A 21,807-nucleotide genomic window follows, 5' to 3' on the forward strand; every position below is an offset into this window, starting at 1 on the left:
CTTGTTTAACTGTCTCCGCAGACCATGTGTGACCCTGGGTGCTATTTTTAGAAAGAGCAGAAATCTGATCTGAATTCAAGAACCGCGTATTTCTTGCGAAATTATCCGCCTTACTTTCAAGCTTTTGCACTTGCTTTTTGAGGTTTTGGATTGCGTTCTTAGCAATTGTGTGATGTTCTTGAAGAGTGGCGTATTTTCTTTCCATTTCTGCCAACTGCTTTTTCAACTCAGCACAATTCCTTTGCGCCTCACTAGCTGTGGGAGTTTCATCTGTCGAGCTTGGAATTCTGACGTTCAAAGCTTCGTCACCTGGGTTGTTGACTTGGAAGTTGTTCGATGACGCCTCTTGCGATACCGTGTGAGTTGACTCGGGGAGCATTTCCCCTGCCTCTGATCCAGCGTGAGGTACTTCAGCGGGGTTGATTACCTCTTCATTGGTGGATATGGGCACAGGCTGCGTTCTGTCTCTAGGTGGCTTTCGCTTCCTTAGAGCAACTGGAAGCAGAAAGGTACACAAACCGATTATCAAACTAAGCACTAAGATGAGGGAAAACGCGGTATCAAGGAATATGGAAAATCAAGACAATGCGGAAACAAGGCATGGCCAGCGTCTTGGCAATCTTTATTGAGTTTTCAGTTTTCCACAAAGAAAACCTAAGGGTAGGAGGGCAAATAGGTATACATAAGTACCTGACTAGGTATCCGCTCCCTGTAATAATTACAATGTCGACTTGGTTAATTACACATTAATTAGCCAACGCGACTAATTCCCTTTTTCAAGAGGAAATGTGTTAAGTGGGTGCGTTGAGATTAAGGTTGTTGCACGAATCGATCGACAGTACAACTGATTAGGTAGAAATGCTTCTCGATAAGAGCGGCTGAAGCAGCATTGATACACACACGCGCACATACGTACATACATACGTACAATCATACATACATACATAACCTGTTAAAATCAAAATAAGTGACGCATGTCGGGCCAGCGGCTCAAATACTGCTGAAATGTTTCCGAGCGATCACCACTCTTTCGGTAACGAATGTATGCACTTTCAAAGAATGAGGAGGTGAATCAAACGGGAAATACCTACCTCTGAATGGGAAAACCGTTGGTACAGCATTTGGTTTCAGCTTCTTCCATCCATCTGCTCGGTTTTGTTCAAAACAGGATTCTTCAAAGTGAGCCTGCACGAAAAAGTGTTGTTAATATAGGTGCCTTATTCACCCGAGAAATAAGATTAAATGACATTAAAAGAAGGAAACCGAACGAACTGACACCGGCACACATATGGGCTCACATCTGCACACATGCACAAAATAAGGCGTCATTCACAAATTTTTTCACCTCCGTGCGCTACTTCCGTGACTTATGATATAAAGCTGGAATAAATGTCATGAATAGCATAATTTTCGCACACAAGAAAAAGTATAAAAGACCTTCATTTGAAGCAACACGGAGTAAGCGCGAGCATAACGCGCCGCATGCTCTTCCGGGATTCGCCCTCCACACTGCTATATGCGCCTGTCAAATATGGGTAGCGAGGGCTTTTGTTGAAGCAAGCGTGATGCGTGGCTGAGAAAGATCGTTTACATTTTTATAAGGCTGTGCCTTATTTCGTGATGCCAAGCGAAATAAATAGAGCTGCAAATGTGACTGGGGTTTCATGTCGGCCCCCAGCTCTAAGAGGCTACGTCCGTTTGCAGCGATCAAATATCAGAAGGCCGCAAAAGCATGATGACGGCTCTAACATGAACACATGAAATCGTACGTCTGGTTTTTAGAAACAGTTGCCAAGCTGTACGTAAGCCTAAACATAGATTTGGCGTTGCTGAGAAATTGGGTACTTACACTGCAGATACACGAGTAGTTCGTCGGCTGCCACTTGTCCCGCTTGATTTTCACAGTCCACAGAAGTCGTCTTTTTTGGTCTCTAGGAAATGAAAACATTCTCCAGCCATTCTTAGCGCTGTTAGTGCACTGGGGAACGCAGCAGCCAGGCATTCTGCAAAGAGACTGCGTGAAGAATGCCGCTTTCCGTGTAGGGAGCGAGTCGGCGTGCCGGCGGGAACGGATTGCAAGAAAATGGCGGCGGCGCCTCCCGAAAACTGGTTTTGGCGGCGACGACCCCTTCAAAGAGTGGCGCCACCCTCTGCGGAGAGCGGGCGCACAGGCCGACGCTGGGTGCACGCACGTGGCAGCAGACGACCCCAAGTGGAGTCCGCTGCTGCCACGCATGATGATGTCACAAAAAGAAAACTTAGAAAAAAATACATGAAATGCTAACGTTATCGTTTTGTTGTTAAATACACTACGCCTAAATAAATAAAGCATTTATTTTGTGCAGCGTTTTAAAATCGAAAATGACTGTCGGCGCCTACACGCGTGCACGCAGTGGGAGGACCGTTGCGATTCCTTGTGGCTGTGTGGTGTGTACAAATCACTGTGTAATATCGGCGAGTACGAATAACGTTGCCGTTACGAAGCTACAGAAGCTTCGAACGAACTGTGCTGCATCCACGAAACAGCACGACATGTCGCATCATTTGGACTGTCGGTTTCGAAGAGTCGTGGTAGCACAGCGCCGACTGCATATTGGGTCACTGTGTAATATCGGCGAGTACGAATAACGCTGCCGTTACGAAGCTACAGAAGCTTCGAACGAACTGTGCTGCATCCACGAAACAGCACGACATGTCGCCTCATTTGGACTGTCGGTTTCGAAGAGTCGTGGTAGCACAGCGCCGACTGCATATGGTGCCGACACGGTGTGTCGTATGTAGCGATTCTTTAAGTTGTGTGTACGCCTTCTGGCAAAGTCGGATGCCTATTTGGCCTTGGACACCACGTCGACACACTGCTCTCGAGCTCGAAAACGCAGAAGTGGTGCGCGTCGGCATTGACGTCGATGTAGGGTGCATACACATTTCCAAATCGCTGTGCAAAGTAAGGGCGCCTTTTGTCGATGAGCAAAGTGCGTTCAAACATTTCGCGTCGCTTTACGCACGCAGAAGCATAGTAACGAAAGCCTGGACGTGAAACGTCAATCTAACAGAAAGGCCTGTTCCCGCCTGAAGGCAATGTCAGCAAGTGTCCGTGACGAGTGTCTCTCGAGTGCCGCTGCTTCAGTCTGGCCAGGGCCCAACCCGCTTTCATGAACCATTTGAAATGCCCAGTGTATTAGTTGCTATAGATTGTGGTGCAGCGAAACAGCCATTCCATAGCAGCCATGAAAATTACCTGTGGAAGTAATAGTAATGCGATAGGCTTTCGTGGTGATTGTCATTATGTATCACATGCATCGGAGTGCGATCATTTACACCCTGTGCTTGTGTTTAGATGAATGCTTTATCTCCTGAAGATACGGTACAGCACCTGGATCTTGAGTGGATCTTTCACTGTGCAGGCTATACCAAAACCTCTCTACCTTTGTGTGCTTCATTTTTGCCAACTGTCTTTGCTCCACAAAGAAGGCCAAGTTTCTTTCACTGAGTTTCACTCACTAAGGGAACAGGCTTGTGCGACTTGCAATCAACAGGGGTCAAACACATGTGGTAGAGCTTTAGTTGTACAATATTCAATTGGGTGCCATTGTACATGCACCCCTAGGAAATCATTTGCTATGGAAAATACTAACGTAGTGGCATTTCTTTTTAAAATTTGTATGCCTTAATAATATTGTTAAAATATAGAAGTATATCTGCAAATTTAATAAATTTGGAGATCCTGACGTAATTCCTAATGCATGTTGGTACATTATATTATTCCCAATGGACTCCTCAGTATCGCTATTATTTCTCAGCATTCTCCCACAACAGGTATTCTTTCATCTCTGAAACAAACGAAAGTCCTCCCGCTTTTCAAATCTGGTGACTAAGGCATTTGTAGCTATATATAGATTGATCTTCTTAGCACCTTATTCAAGCAAAATGTTAGAATACATAGGTTATAAGCATACTGTTGAATTCATTGAATCGCATAATGCCCATGTAAGTTCTAACATGGTTTTTTGCATGGATTTAGTATGATGTCGCAGTTAACTCACGACGTCACTCATGCTTGTGTTTTCTAGCAATGTCAATCATGATTAATAGTTTGCACTTCATTTGCTTGCTTTTTTTCACATTGCATGGTGTGTGCATATTATTCTTGTATGTATACCTGAATAAAAATTCAGTTGCAAGTCAGTGCTCCTGTTGCGTTTTCACTGTCCTTCATACTTTGTGCACTGTTTCTACTCTTTCAAAAACGCACTAACTCGTCCAGCTCTCAGTATGGAAGCTTAAAGTCAGCTGTTAAAATGAGAATCTAATAAACATGAAAACTGTCTGTAGGACAATAACTTTGATTTCACTGTTTGCAACATGCAGTTTGCACATGTTGGCACAAGGAGAATTGAAAGAGATGCACAGAGTGTTACAGTGTGCAAGGTTGAACAGTCCCATCTCTGCCATGAATACCGCATTATCATCATAGATGTGCACGGGTCTTGCACTGCAAGCCAGAGACTTGCTCCAGGGCTTTCTTATTTTATTAAGTGTCAGCTGCTTGCATTGATAATGTGGTTGGTAAATTGCTTACCTATTTCCCACCTAAGTTCTCTGCATTTCATTCTGCTGTATTTATCGAATTGTTTTCAGCACTGTTCTTTCAATGACATCAAGGGTTACATTCATTTTGTGTCAAGGTGTTTTCTAATGCACCAAGATTAAAGATTCTGACAAGTTTTCAAAGCTGGCACAATGGCAAAAATATTCTCAGCCATAAAGTGTGCTCATTGAGACACCAGGCACCCTGTCCCACAAAACATCAATCAATTCTATTTTTAGATAAAAGCACATCAGTTTCTTACTTGTCAAGCTACATCTCTAGGCACCACATGGTCTTTCCAAAAAGAAGGTTGCACAAGTATTTAAATGCACTGTATAAAAGTTTACTGTTAAGACTTGTGTTTCCTTCATTTCAGTTGCAGTATGTGAAGTAGGTAGCAAGAGTGTTCAGCTTTAGTGCATCTGCTGTTGACAGAGCTGAGCTTACATGAAGGTGAAAGGGCATCCCTGCATATATCAACCCAATGTAAAGGTATGGCTTGATAAAGACATGTTGTGCTGGAAAGGTTAATTAAAGGTCAGCAGGATTCTCTGGTAATGTGGCATGCACAATACAGCTGGGATACAATATGCAGATCACTTTGCAATTACTCATTCGCTTCTTGCTTTCTTTCTGCAGCATAAGTCTGCATGCTATGGTGTTATTTATCTTCATAACATCATAAAAAATGAAATTTATTGCTCCACCAAAGGCACCATCAGCCAGCTAAGCCATTCTTGACATTCAGTTCAGTTCAGTTCAGTTTTATTCCTTAAAGGCCCCCATTTCAGGGGGTGTTACATAAGGGGTGGGGTTACATTTGTAGTGAGGAAAACAAACAGCGATGGTGATTTAACATTGAAGGTGATCTGTTACGCGTTCTTGAAAAGCAGGTGTTGAAGCGATGGCGACGATGTCATGGGGTAGGCCGTTCCAGTCCGTGACTGCTCGAAGAAATAATGAAACTGAAAACGTAGTAGTACGTGATAGTGGGCGGGCAACTTGAAGGGGATGACTGGTGCGGTGAGATATGCGTGATGCGGCGGCGATATACGGTGCTTGATTGAGAGGAGAATAAAATAATTTGTGATAAAGGGTGAGGCTAGCAATGCGACGACGAAAAGAGAGGGGTGGCAGTCCGGATGTAGCTTTCAAGGATGAAACACTGACGTCATATGAGTATGAGGAATGAATGAATCGGGCAGCACGATTCTGCACAGCTTCCAATGCGGTGATTAGATATGCTTGATGTGGGCTCCAGATGGGGGATGCATATTCTAATTTGGGTCTTATAAGTGATTTATACGCGAGCAATTTAACATGTGGTGGGGCAAGACGAAGGTGGCGTTTTAGAAAACCGAGTGTTTTGTTTGATGCTGAAATGATGTTACCGACGTGAACCTGCCATGGTAGATTAGAAGAGAGGGTGACTCCTAGATATTTATATGATTGTACTTGCTCAATCTGTGTGTTAGAAGTTAAATAATGAAAGAGATATGGATTGTGACGACGAGTGAAGGACATGAGTTTACATTTACTAGGATTGAGGGACATTAGCCAGTTATTACACCAATTTAGTACGCTGTTAAGCTCTGTCTGAAGAGTGTATTGATCGTGACAGTTATTAATGGTGCGGTAAATAACACAATCATCTGCGAAAATTCGAATACTACAGGAAACATGCAGGGGCAAGTCGTTAATATATATTAAGAATAGGAGGGGACCGAGGACAGAACCTTGTGGGACGCCTGAAGTAACCGGGAGAGATGTAGAGAGATGGCCGTTAAGATAGACAGACTGAGAACGGTTAGTTAGGAATTCTTCAATCCATTTGAGAATATTAGGGGGTAGGTTCAGCTTTGAGAGTTTTAGTAATAGCTGGCGGTGGGGAACCTTGTCAAAAGCTTTAGCGAAATCAAGAAAGATGGTGTCGGTCTGCATATTACGGTCTAGATTAGTGTGCAAGTCGTGAAGGAAAAGCGCTAGTTGGGTTTCGCAAGAGAGGCCCTTACGAAACCCATGTTGTGAAGGGTGAAAAAAATGGTTTCGGTCCAAGAAGTTTATGATTTGTGAGTAAATGACATGTTCCATGATTTTACAGGGCACACTAGTCAATGAAATGGGGCGGTAATTCAAGGGCGAGTCTCTGTTACCTGATTTGTAGACTGGAACGACCTTCCCCGTTTTCCAATCAAGAGGCAAAATTCCTGAGGAGAATGACTGTGAGAAAATGAGACATAAATATGACGCGTAAATTGATTCCACATTTTTCAATAGTTTTGAATTAATCAGGTCCATACCAGCTGATGATGAAAGTTTCTCAGCCTGGTCTCTACATATGTTAGCTTTGAGAATGTCTTTTCACACAAACTTATCACAGGAACTCTGGAAAGGAGGTCAAGAACGTAACATAAATCTTTGGAAACTGATTTGTCCAGCCCAGTATCATTTTACAGTCCTGGCTTTCTTGATGCCAGTTTGGGACTTAAGAAGCTGCAGCTTAGCATGCAAGGTGTCGAATTATATATATTTCAGAGGAGCTAGACTTGAAAAGCCATTTTATTATCCCCCACATAAAGGTCCAAAAGGCTCTACATGAAAACTATGTGATAAACTTGCGTAAATCCCACGCAATGTGAAAATTGATGTTATGTGAAGTATTTTACAGGTAGTTGGCTATGCCAAGGTGAGGTATTGCTATCGGTGATTCAAAATGAACACTCGTGTGAAACTTCCTTTTGAATTTCAAATGGAGGTGACCAACAACGGGTGGGTGTGCTGCTGCTGAGACACCTGAATCTTTTCATGTGAGCCATCTGGTTCCAACGCAGGTAGCGTGAGAGTCGCATGACAAAGCTGGAATGACGACAACGCAGCGAACACGATGGCATCACAAACATAACACATCCACACATCTAGTGGCACAAGCTAATATACAACTTGGGCTACTGGGTTGGCATAAAAACATGTAAGAGTAACAACCCCATTATTGAAATCTTTCAATACAAACTATAACAAAAAATTTTGTGCTTTGTTGCACCTATAAAACTACATCAAAAAAACGTATACTAACATAAGCAAATACACAATAAAAAGTCCATTACAGCAAAAGCAATATTGTATTATTTATGCGTATTACTTTATTGATGAGGCCATGAAACTAGAAATGCCAGGTGATAACACTTGCCAAAGCTCAAGCAAATGTCTCGTTTAGTCCACTTCCTGTTTGGTGGACTTTAATTTGCTGGTCATTGATGCTTGTACACGTTGACATAGCTCCTGCCAGTCATGGCAAAAGCTGATATTATTGTGATTATGGCATGCAGTTTTTAAACTCCAAGCCCAGCTGCTGCTCTTTTTTTTAAGCATAGCTTCCTTCAGCTGCAGCAATAATATAAAATTAATATGTGCTGGGCCAATGTACAGATATTTCTGTACTCTTGCATGTCATCCTATCTTTTTACTTCTCCCATTTCTGCCCAGAATGATGCAGTTGATTCGATTTCCAAGGTTGCTTTTGCATTGCTTGTAATTAAGCTTGGAAGGCAGCATTCTCCACTCTTTTTCTGTCCTTGCTGGATTAAGCAACAAGCGAGAATACTGCTTCATGTGGCCCAGTGGTTGCTTTATTTTGTCCTCCAGTGTAATAGCAGTTGCTACGAACTTAGCAAGAACCTGGTCCAGATGCCAGCAATCCTTTCTGCACCTTCGTCACAGATGTCTGACAATGCAAATTATTGGCAGAAAATTTGCAGATCATGCACTTCAACTTGCTCACCAGCTTCAATGCATGTTGCTATGCAACGCTTGCAGCAGTTTGTCCAGTTAACATATTCCACTGCCAAAAAAACTTGTGTGTCTGTATCAGCATCACTCTTTTCTCTGGTGTTTGGTCGGATGAAGTTCTGCAAGAGAAGAATCTGCCAGTCATCGCACGAATTCTTGGGTATACATTAACCAAAATATTAATTGAATTGGTTTAAGCAATGTAGGTAGTTGGGCGAGTTGGTTCAGCATTGCAGGCTTGTAAATGTATATAAGATACAAGGACAATTAAATTAGAAAGCACAAGAATCAGTAGTGCATGTGCAACATGTGTGTTGTCCTTTCTTTTGTACTTGTATTTTAGGTGCATTTACATGTCTGAAATTGTTTAAGCATGTCGCATCTTAGTTTCAACAGGTATGGCTGACTAGATATTGTGTGGTTTTTGGTTTTTCTGCATGGGGTTTACATCTGAGAGAGAAAGAAAGGAACAAGGAAGGCCGGGTAAGTTAACCAGACGTACATCCAGTTGGCTATCCCTGCATGGGGGTGAGGGTATGAGGGTTTAAAAGAAAAAAAGGAGGCAAGTCGAGACAGTTCACTCGCACAAAAGACAGATGGTGTCTATAAGTATCTTTTCAGATTCGTTTATTTTAGAAAGTCATAAGAGCATGTATGCATAGCTTTCTTCATTAATATGGCCAAGCACCCAGGATCCTAGCCTCTGTGAAAGGTCGACTATCCAGTTGTGTGGGTAAACTTTGATATCAAAGACTGACAGGGGAGGTGTTCAATGGTCTTTTTGCAGTTACAGTGGTCACATTTAATAACGAAGGACAGTTAATTTGTAAAGGCACTTGATCAAGTATGCCTCTAATTACCAGGGGTTACAAAGAAGGCCCAGATGTCATAAACAGTTCTAATAGAGCTTTCTCTCACCCCGAAGGGGAAATGGTGATGTTGCAGCACGTGCAAACATCTTTGAAAGTGGAGGCTAGTGAGTAACAATGGTTCTTGAAAATGTAGCCTGCGAGCTCACCACTTTCAAGCAAACGAGATGGTACTCAAGCAAGATGGTGGAATGTTGAATATGTGCTCTGAGCCCTTTAGTATGTATAGCTATGTAGGCCGAGATTAGGTCTCTCTGCTGATTGCAATTGTAACAATTCAACTGTCAACAATCGTGAGTGTGTTTTACACACAGTAGATTCAAGAAAATGCTACCTCGAGACGTACCATGGCTGTATCACCAATTTAACCACTTCAGAGCTAAACTTGCATTTCAAAATGCTAAAGGTCTCGTTAACGGCCATGTCCTCAAGAGAGATTTATTTAGAATTATTTGTCTAGCATATGCCATACATGTACCCGCCTGTTGTGTTAACTAGGACAGGGACCATTGATTTATATTTGCAGAGGCTTTGTAACAGTGAGGGCTGTCTTTAGGAATTCAGTAGCCACACAATACACGATTTGTGGTGCAACCAAAAATATATGTGAGCTGTGCTCCACAAAGGCAATGAGAAAATCACTTTTGCGATAGTGCATTTCGCACGGATGTAAGTGTAAGTCAGTGTGCTTTTTTTTCTTTTTTTGCTCACTTCCTTTCTTTAGTCCGTTGCCGTCTAACATGGAGAATAGTTTTCCAAGCCTGGGGCTGGGGCTTCTCTAGATGCAATTAAATTTTATCTCGAAAGAGAGAGAAGAGCTAGACGTTGAAGATTTCACAGCCACTGACAGTCCACAGTACACTCTAAAAAAAGTTTACATCCTTTAGGGCTTGTCTTGTCCTACAGCGATAATCGTCATATCTGCCTTACTTGCATATTTCCTTTCTTGAAAACTCGGTGCTCGATACTTTACTGTTGAGACTGCTGTGTCAAGCTGATTACGCACAAGCCGTTCGTGACTAGGAAGTACCGGCCTCGCAGCATTAAAGAAAGGAAATGTGGGCAAGATAAATGACGATTATTGTTTGGGGACAAAATACAACCCACAGGGGGCAAACTTGACTGCAACATAGACATCTTGTGGGCTAAATTGTACAAAATGCAGTGCAGAGGAGCATATGTGCTAGTAAATATATATATATATATATATATATATATATATATATATATATATATATATATATATATATATATATACACACACACACGTGGGCAAAGGTCTTGTATGTGTTTCTTAATGGTTGTTTTTTGCTTTATCTTCACCACAATACAGACAAGTTATGTGGTGAGTTATACATACTAACTGCATTGCTGTGAAGCATACTGAGATTGAAAGGGGGCTCAGTTCAACTCTCACGGGGACTATAATAAGAGTCCCTAATTACACACGTGCGTACACGTCATCTCCGGTCACAGTATGAGCACAGAACCATCTTATATGTGTACCGACATGCATTCAGAGGTGTTTCTGGTGTGGTGTTTTAAACCGTTTTTTTGCCCTCAGGATTTCTCTCTGTTTGCGCCCTCTTTACACAACCGCTCGCGAACAACAATAAAGCCAACTAATAAACCCAGCTATTCACTGCAATGCATAATTGTTGTCTGCAAATGGGCTTTGCAGCAGCATTAAGTATTATGCAGTGAAGCGCTATCGTAAAAATTTTAAACTCCGGTAAACACATTGCGCTTCATCATGTTTTCGCAATGTTCAGTGTCTCGCAGGTAGCCAGTATATATATATATATATATATATATATATATATATATATATAGTTCATCGCAGCCACTGCAACTGCTGAGAACATATAGTAAAAACTTGAATTGCACATATATATATATATATATATATATATATATATATGTGTGTGTGTGTGTGTGTGTGTGTGTGTGTGTGTGTGTGTGTGCGTGTGTGTGTGTGTGTGCAAATCAAGTTTTTACGATATGTTCTCAGCAGTTGCAGTGGCTGCGACGAACTAGCTTTTACACCAAAATCTATCGGCTTCATCGCATAAAATTTTTGCTGCAGTGAAAATGTATTCGACGTGTACCATACATATCCGACTGCACTGGTACAATAAACCATCCACAAAATTAAGCCAATAGCTGTTTAGCTTGAGTTTCGTAGTTTTAATGTCTTCGTGCGAGTGAGATGTTTCCAACTTTCTAGTTTTTTGTCAGTGAGGTTCATTATTACGTTGTACTGCAAAGAAGCTGCATGTCAGAAGTACATATTCTTTACTCGTTGCACAGTGACTAACAAATTAGTGGTTCTCGCCATGAACTGCTGTCCATATTCACAATAGTCACAGTGATCTCACAGTTCCTGCAAATCAGTACTCATTCAGCTCATACTACGTCTTTTGGTGTGCGCTACCAATCAGTGATTCATTCTGTCTGCTGTTTGCAGTCGTCCATTAAAGCTGTATGTGTTAGTACTTAGAAACTGGGACAATATGCAATGATTTACTCATTTTTATGTGTTGTATTTACATTTTTTAAATTTTTTCCTTTCTTATTTCCAATGCAATACAAGGCGTTGTGCAGGCTAACGATGCGGTACTTGTAAATTTATTAAGATAGCTCTGTTTTTTGAACACTCTAAACATGCATGGTTTTGAATTTGTCTTCGGTTATATGTGTAAACGGCAGGAACTCCTTTCTGGTATAACGTTCTTGGTTGCAGTGAAGGATGTATAAATATAGCTGATTTCGTAATAGCTTCACGATTTTTTTGCGCCGCAGTTCTTTGATAGCGCACTACCAATACATACAGAATACACTATAAAAATGTCTTTCCGCACTACACATTAGAATTTTTAGCGAGGTGTTTGCACCTGTGAAATTCAGGAGCCGTTGTGTTGTGGCTGCCCAATTTACGTGTCCGACATTTGTGGCACGTTCACTAGTATAGGAAACAAAGGTGGCAGTCAGGAACTGCTCTGCTTCCTTTTTACCCAATCATGTTGGTGTTCTGACGGTCTATCTTTTAGGTAGTCAGAGTTGTCAGTTGATAGTTCTGTATCTACTGTCATCGAAAGCTTCATAGTTAGCCTTTGCAAAACATGAAATAGATTATGATATCTTGGAGGTGAAGCAGTGCACTGACAAGGACAAGGCGAAGACACCTAAGAATTTATGACACTAGCTGCAAGGTATGATGATTAATCAGCAAGTAGCCCAGCTTTCCACATTAATGAAATATATCATTTACTTGTAGCGTGAAAGAATGACGCAATAGAAATGTCAGCTTTTCATATGGAAGTATGCATGCACGTGATTCATGCATGTGTGCTTTTTTGATCCAGCGATTCCACAAAGGCAGCCCTGTCAGAATAACTTATTCTTATGTGAGAATAAACCAAAGTTATTGTTGAAATGTTCTTTCCCATACTCACTTGAATGACTGAGATGCCCTTGTACTTAACTAGGGATAGCTAGTTGGTCACCACACTTGGTCAGGCAATGGCCTGGCCAACTAAGGTACCACTTTGCCAGAAATTAATGGTGGTTTTAAATTACACCTTATTGTGCAAGGTTTTGTGTAGAGAAAGTAGATCACCACACAATAAGTTAAATGACTGACAGTCACTGAACAAAAGAATCTTCTGCCTGGAGTCAATGTTTGGACAAAGGGACTTGCCTTATTAAAAACTGATTTCCACATAGCTCATCGCTCGCAAGGGTCGAGGAGGATATCAGGTGCGTAAGAGTAAAATGAAGGCTGTGGAAAGGGGAAGTGGAAGGCTTTGAAGGCAAGGATTAGTTTGCAATAGTAAAAGGGGTGTGCTAAGGGTTCTTCCAAGTGGAGTGACGAAAACAACCCACAAAACTTCAAATGAACCATTACATACAAGTAGGCGTCAACCTACTGTGGCAGCCTTTTAAGGAAACCTAATTAAGGTAAGGCTTGCACTGTCAACTCTGTGGACAGCTGAAAGTCTCATAATCATTTCACGTTATGTCCTGGCCATGACCAAATATAATCTGGAGCTCCTACTGTTCCATTTGCCCTTTGTATTTACTATGATATAGTGTTACCTGAAAACACATCTTTCTTGATGGACAGCTTTTAAACTTGCAAAGCCTTTGCTCACTTTCACATACTCAGGCTTCTTAAGCACAATGTCAATTTGATTAGCTTTTTGTCAATGGGTAACTGTTCTAAGACCTGTGGTGTACAAAAATTATTTATCTTCCGATGGTGCTTACTTGTTCAACATCTCCCAATATTGCCCACCATTTAATATTTAAGACAACAGCAGTTATAGTGGACTAAGGATGACTGTATTGACTGATGGAACTACCCACATAAAAATATTTCACTTTTAGTACTCTTAAGAGTTCAGCATTTGAATTGTTGAAACATTCAAATGTGGTCAAGTACACTGGGTTACAATTATTGGATTGTGTCTACATTAGAAAGAAAAGAATGAAACTGCTGCCATGTCATGTATGGAACACCTGGCTTATAAATTAAGTCATGAACTCAAACCCTAGCAGGAACACGGATTTTGTTTTTTCTACAACAATGGTTTTTTTGTAGGATCATTTCTGATCACTAACTCAGCCACGCTAGCACCTATGAGTGGTATACATGACGGCTAAATTAATATTTGGTACATTATATTTTAAGCTTGTTTTTTTAACTAGTATATGCACTTGAACTGATTTGACTAATGGTTGTGCAGCTTTGCTGAGGTTCCCTTCTTTATATATATTGGATATGCGTTTAACGGGTTCACGGCAACTCCATTTTTATTAATCACTCTGTTGTGGCAATCTAAATGTACTGACAACCATCGTCTTGCACTCATTTCTCTCCTTCCAAGTTGAAAAAGAAACACAAAAGAAAGAACCATGGTCACTAAGAAAAATGTTTTGCCTTTAGTGTACTTATCTGACTAAACCTGTATTCCATACATACTAATACAACTAGGAAGACGTTACAGCATGGAGCCCCTCTGGTTGCTTGAAAGTTCCGAGATTCATGCAGCTCTAATTAATATCAATATAAGTGACCTTTCCTCTGCATATGTTCCAAGTAGTACTTAATGAACAGGATTGTGGAAGTATATGCCTAATGTTGATGCTATTAAGCCAATTTGTCAAAGGACATTGCTACCTGATTTGTGTGAAGCCTGTCTGCAGCTCCTTTTTATAAGTTTAGGTGTATAAAAAAGGGTAATATTATAAACCTGATGATAAAGCAGTCATTGTAGAGAGAATCTGGTTCATATTTTAATGTCTGGAACATGAGCCAGAAATATGACCTATCTCATCTGCCATTGTTAATGATGTGTGGGCATGTCCTACATACATCATTCTTAATCTGCTTCTGAGCCCCCCACCCGGGCCGGGCCCCCTTGCTTTAAATCATTGTCCAAACAAAAAGAGCATGTAGGTGGCTGTGCTAAGACTTGTTCTTCATTATTGCCTTTCACTGAAAGCCATATGACCCCAAGCTCTTAACAGTATTCCTTTGTCTAAGCAATGCAAATTTGTGTCATCAAGCTTATTAAAAAGAACTGGTCTGCCAAAGGCATTTTAATAGTAGCCTAATAATTTACCCGCAGTTTCTTTGCAAAAGCTACCCAACATCTTTCACCGCATGCCTTGCATTCTTAGACTTTTGTCCTTGCTGTCTAGTTTTGGAATTGCTGACGTGCATCATTTCAGGCGTGCTTTCTAGCAAGATTGGTAGACTTAGCTTTCCGTCAATTGTACAAGCAATACTTGCCAGGTGTGCAGCTTGTGTTCCCCTACTTGATTCTGAAATAAAATACTTGTACACATAGTGGTATGTTTAACATCTTCCGTGCCTTCGACGAGCTAGGTTCGTCCGTGGCTTTTTGCTAAAAACGGCCAAAAACAAGCTCAGCTCATAAACAGTATTTCGCATTCTCTAGCATTGCCATGGACAAGCCAAGATGTGTCTCAATGCTTAGTCAGGCTTTTGATCGAAGGCAATGCATAATCCATGGGACAGCAAAAGAAGAAGCAAATTTATTCTTTCTGAGCAGGTAAAACACGTTGTCAACTGAGGTTTTAAAAATACATTAGCCACTTCTCATCAGAATGAAATGAATTATGGGGTTTTACATCCCAAAACCATGATATGATTACGAGGCACACCGTAGTGGGGGATTCCGCATTAATTATGACCATCTGGGTTTCCTTAATATGCGCCAAATGCACAATACATGGGTGCCTTTTCATTTTGCCTCCATCGGGGTAACAGTGCGACATGGAAGGGGATAAAAAAGCGCTTGGTAGTACATACTGCACGAGTGTGCTTAACTGAGCTGGTTAGTGCACGTTTATAATTGAATTTACCAGTGCTGAAGAGTGGCGGAGAGAAGACGACAGACAGCGTTTGAGGGGTGAAGCCTCAAAACACTAAATAATTCAATATAGTAGCTTCTTTACAGCCACTTTTGTTTTCCAGGAGGATACTATGCCTTGATGTCACGACACAGTATATGGTCATGTGGGAGCAAGACATTACGATGTTATGACACTCGCTCTAGCTCATTCAGTCGTCCACTGTACTGCTACATTGACCTTCAAAATTTGCAGTGCACAAGTCGACTGAGCTAGCCGGAGGCCTCAAGAGAGTGTCAAAACATTGCAATGTCCTTTTCTCACATGACCACATACTGTGTTGTGATGTCACTACATAGTATCCTCCCAGAAAACAAAACTGAAACCGGCTCCAGGAAAGCTATTATACTAAATCACGCCACTCCAAGGCTTGTTATTATATTTTTAGAGCTCTAAAGCCTTAATTTAATGAGAGAAAAAAAGGAATAATTGAAGATATCATGTCAGTACCTCTTCAAATGGAACTTTGCAGACAATGTTCGGCCTAAAGTGTATTGGGTGCTTTGAATAAGCATTTATGGTCTTAGGATGTGTTGTAAATGCCAAAGAAAGGTCGAAGGGGGACAGCCCCTGGGCATAGTTTTGTTGGTAAAGTACTTTATTTAAAAAACCTGAAGGAGCTAAGTAACATCTTTTTAGTGCAAATATTGGCTTGCATAGCTGTAACTGACACAACAATTGTTGAAGCTTGAAGCAGCATCGACTGTGTCACGGGCACTCAAGCAGTGGGCATTCCTTCTCTGGACAAAGACCTAGAGTGAGGGGGCAGGGTAGAATTGAAAAATATTGCCATCCATTATGAATGCAAGGACATACTTTATGTTATGCACAACATACGGTATCTGTCAACAATAAACTTGCGCACAGTCATAAAATACAGATATGCCTTCTCATGGATAGACAAACATGGCTGCCTTATACATGACATTTAGCATGACAGCTATTTGGCTTTGCCAAAGTATGCAGTAGTCTAACAGCCATGCAAGACTGTATGGCAAAATCTATGCAAATTAAAGGGCAGGCTATTGCTTCATGTCAAGATAACTTGATTCAGTACAATACCAGTGCAATTTATATCTCGGTATATCTGCCCAAAATAGACCATATTTACACATTGCACTGTTGCCCACGTTAACTCTCACACTACTGCACACAAATGTTAATGTTCTTTTTTTCCCCATTGCCGAACTCCTATTTTGTTCACCACTATAGAAGTTTGACTAATTAATAACCTTTCTGCTAAGCAAAAACTGCACACATTCAGCTTATGCAAGCCACAATCTCGATTTGCTCACAAGGAACAAATTCTATTCCATCTATTTCAGGCTGAGTTTGCACAGTTATGCAATTTTGAAGCTGTGTATAATGTTTGATGTATCGTACAGTGGGGCAGTGTTATATTAATATTGTGTTCAAAAGGAAATCCTTTTTCTTTAACATAACGTATTATTTTCACTCTTTTCTTGCATTCGGGTGCTTGAGTTGTTTCCCGCAATTTTTCTGCATTCAATTGCGTGACTGTCTTTCCAAGCTGCCAAGTGCCTTTGCTTCATCCTTGTGCTCCTCTTGACGCCTTCAGTATGATGCCTGTCCGTTTGATCAGACACGAAAGTGCAAAAACTCTCCTTTGACTTATCGTTCTGGTTCTGATCATGACTGCCACACCTTATCTCAAAGAATCCTTGTCTCGTTTTTCTGCAAGCTTCATCCCCCCCTCCCTCTTGCTTTGTTTTGCGTTTTTGTCTTTAGGATAAATGTTTAACATTACTTTAGCAGTGGTGCTAGATGGGCTATCAGTCCCAGTTAAAGGTAAGCTGTCGCCGTCTTCAGGGCAGACACAGCACCCATTGACCGACACAGCATAGCAGACCTGCTGACAGAGAACAGAATGGCTTTTGTGGCACAAATTCAGATTCGCCTCCGAATTTCTGTGCTTCTGGAGCTATGACTGTTGCTTCTGCAACGCATCTGTTTGCTGTGAGAATATCGCTACTAAAGTAGTGTTAAATTCTTGCAGCATTCTTTAGACCGAGTTACTTAGCTTTATCAATGGGCATCCTCTAGTCATGTGAACAAACCCAGCTCTATGGCCTGCTTATTAAAATCCCTGTTGGCTTGGCGGATGTGTAACGCGCTTTTTTGTCTAATTTGGTCAATTGGACCTCGAGCTTCACTTTACTGCAGCAGATGTCCAATTCAAAGTATTCACAAGCCTCTACGTCACTCTCGTTGAAAGCAAACTAAGTTGAACTTAACAACTATTTGTGACATAGATGTAAGTATTCTATTACTTTTCTTTGATGTCAGTGTGCAAGAATATTCCCATAATTCTCAGCCACTCAATGTCCCATATTTCAGTCTTTTAGGTCCCTAGGGCACTTGTGAGTGCACAGACAAGGATGCTACATAATTGTTAGTAAACACTAGTGATCCTTGCAGTTCCTCCCATCTTTAATACTGCCATGGTGGTACTGGATGCTTGAAGGGCAAAGCTTCCAAATTTCAGATGGGATGACCTCAGCGTTCCAGCCTTGCAGACCTTGGAGAGCCCATCACGATGAAGGCACAGATTATTGGCAGACACACAGCTGGTGGTTTCAAGGGCTAGGCCTGCACGATCAGCCTTCCGATGAGACTTGCTATCCCAGCCTTGTGAGCTATGGAGCAGTCATCGTTGTGGTGGCAAGATAAGTCTGCACTCTATGCGCCATTCACTTCAAGGACTAGGCCTTCAAGATGGATGTCACTGAAGAAATTTATCGTCCCAGCCTTGCAAGCTTTGCAGTTGTCATTGCAGTTGTCCTTCGCATCGATAGGCAGGTCATTGGCTGCTCCAAGGGCTGGGCTGACAGGTTGTGTCATTCACCTCCGGGGGCATCCTGGCTTTGTGAACTTTAGACTGTTGTGCTGAAGGGCAAGGTCAGACAGGAGCTGAAGCAAGCAGAAGGTGCTCCCACCTCCCAAACTTACAGATGACGCCTGCAGCCACAGTACGAGTCCTGGGTATTATGGCACAAAATGTAAAGAATCGAGACAGATGCCATGGATACCCTGATCTTGCTCCTTTAATGGAACTCTAATGTGAACGATCATGATAGAAGAGTGGTGCTATCTTCCTTTTCTGTTTGGAATAGGTATGAGGGCATTCAAGGCAAGAAAACAGGAAAATTAAAGGACCTATTTGTACATATTAAGTAAGGGACTAATCACTGCGGACCACGAAGCCCCGGGTGACAAAAATGAAGGGAATAGCTGGAAAATGGATGAAAGCCACATAGGAAGGTTACCCCATGGATTGTGCTGAAGACATGCAGTCAAGACTTCACTGGACCAGGGCAACCAGTCAAAACCTGGCCAACACATCGCTACAAGAGTACGGTTTGTAACTTCACCAGGCTACAGAATTCTAACACAAGGCCTGTGAGCTCCCGCTTCTGTGGCCAGAACACAAGCTTCTCGATATGGTTCCCGCTTCTTTGGCCAAGTGTGGACATTATGTTCGAGATGTCTTGGACCCTTCGGTCAAGCCTGTAGTTGCTGGGGTGAGTGCAGGGCTGCTTCCCTCTTCTCACCTTGCAGCAACAGTGAAATGTTTTTATTGGCTGAACAATACTTTTTTCATTCTCTTTGTTTTGTGCCACTGCTTTATTTGTTGTAGTCTGCTGTTCACGCCGAAATACCATAATACTCTCAGCTCCTAACTTAAATCTTTACGATTTACTTCCCCTTCCATGGGTGCATTAACTTTTATTGCATGTATGCGATGGATTTTTTTTTTTGGGGGGGGGGGTACTATGAGGTTTTTGGAAAGTCACCAATTCCAAATATAAATAGCCGACATGATATCTACTGATTATTGGTAGCCATGTGGAAAACAGGCAAACGCAATGAATATGTAATGGCTAAAAAATCACTCCACATAGTTAGATGGTCTGTTGAGATTTTTAGGCCTGCCAAAGTCATAAGAACACGACAGTGCAAGCCATAAAGTACTTAAATTTAGAATATACAAAATAGTATTCGGTTATTCACTATGTTGACTGTTTATTAAATAAAGACTGGCAGATTTTATTCCGTAATGATGCTGCGAACAGCCATGCAACTCAGTATAGTTGCAGCCGCAATGGGTCTGTGCTGCGCAGAAATGTAAATGAAGTTTATTAATTAAATATTCACATAACATCTGACGAGAACTTAGTTGCCATATACATGCAGCCGTGCAGGTAGGTCTCCATGATCAATGAGCGCAAAAACAATTGGCCATAAAAATAGCTGGGTGGCTTGTTTTATTCGAAATTGATTTTGCCCAAACTACACACAAATGAAAAATCATCACATTGGTGGCACTTGGTGCGGTGGCACCTGGTGTGGACTTGGTGGCACCGACCAGACGACCATGCTTATTCCTGCTCTTTTCGTTGTGCAGGTCAGTAACTACTCTGTACCCTCTTTACGGGACAATGATGTAACGCTGACGGTGCTTCCAAGTCCACACTTCCTTGCTGTACTGATTGTTGAGTGCTATGATGTATTTAAGCTATTGCTACTAACATCGGGCGATGTCGAGCTTAACCCCGGTCCGACGTCAGACTCAGAATCGGATACTCGTCCTAATAACGACCTTCTGAAACAAATTCTGAAAGAACAATCTAAAACCAACAAACGTTAAAAGAACTAGTAACTAACTTGAAAAAGGTTGAGCGAACAGTTGATAACATGGAAACTAGGCTTGCCGCGATTGAAAACGACATGGAACGACTGAAGTATTGCGAAGAGAAGTTGGCCGAATGTGAAAATAATTATGACATCACGAAAAATCAAATCCAAGATCTGGCATTGAAATTAGACGATTTAGAAAATAGAAGTCGACGGAACAACTTGATTATTTACGGCGTAACGGAAAAACCTAACGAAGATATAGCTTCACTCGAAAAGATAGTGAGAGAAAACATTTTAAAAGAAACGCTAGGCGTTGAAGTGAAAACCCTTGAAAGGACTCACAGGATAGGTACCCGCACAAGTAACCGAGACCGCCCGATCATCCTTAGATTGTTTGATTACGCCGAAAAAACCAAAATCTTATCTTGCTGCTACAAACTGAAAGGCACACCATTAGCCATTTCCGAAGATTTTTCTAAGAGAGTAAGGGAAATGCGCACGCACTTGTGGCATTCAGCGGTAAATGAAAGGGCAAACGGAGCAAAAGTTAGGCTAACATTCGACAAACTGAGAATCGATGAAAAAGTGTACACTTGGGACCCAGTGAAGAATATTAGGACTGAATTACCGCAGAAAGCAAGTGTTTCAAAACAGTCCCTTCCCACTTCGACTTCGCTGAAATCCTCTAAAAACAAGAAGGTTTCCAAATGACAGCCCAGTACCAAAACTCTACGAATCGTTTCCCCAAATGCCCGAAGTGTGGTAAATAAATTTGATCAATTAGAAAACCTAATCCTGTCTCATCAACCTCACATTTTAGTAATAACAGAAACGTGGCTTAACCCCGGTGTACGTGATTCTGAAGTTATTCCTCCTTCGTACAAACTGTTCCGTAAGGACAGAGGATCAAGAGGCGGCGGTGTCGCGATAGCAATTAAAAATAATATAAAGTCCTTAGAACTTGATGGTATTCCGGACCATGAAAGTTTATGGTGCAAAATAACATATTGTAACAAAAACATAACTATAGGGGGCGTTTATCGGCCCCCAAATGCAGCTCCGGACTTCATCGATCAGATTCATGATTACCTCTCAAAACATGCTAATTCTAAATCAAAACTTATTATTGCCGGGGATTTTAACCTTCCCGGAATAGACTGGAACAACCGCTCGCATGACGGCCGTGATGTCTCAAGTTCAGAATCACTACTAGACTTGGCATTTACATTTTCCCTGAGCCAAATGGTAACTGATAAGACCCGTATCACTTCAACATCATCATCTTTACTTGACCTAGTTCTTATAAGTGATACATTAGAAGGATCTTCCGTGTCCATCGAGAATGGCATTTCAGACCACAAAGCACTCATTCTAACCTGTCCCATTTCAACGACGCGAAAACACAAAAAACCACAACCTATATACTTTAAAGATTACACACGCGCAAATGATCCTGATGTACTA

This window comes from Dermacentor albipictus, chromosome 6 (genome assembly GCF_038994185.2).
Source record: "Dermacentor albipictus isolate Rhodes 1998 colony chromosome 6, USDA_Dalb.pri_finalv2, whole genome shotgun sequence".
Taxonomy (NCBI): domain Eukaryota; kingdom Metazoa; phylum Arthropoda; class Arachnida; order Ixodida; family Ixodidae; genus Dermacentor; species Dermacentor albipictus.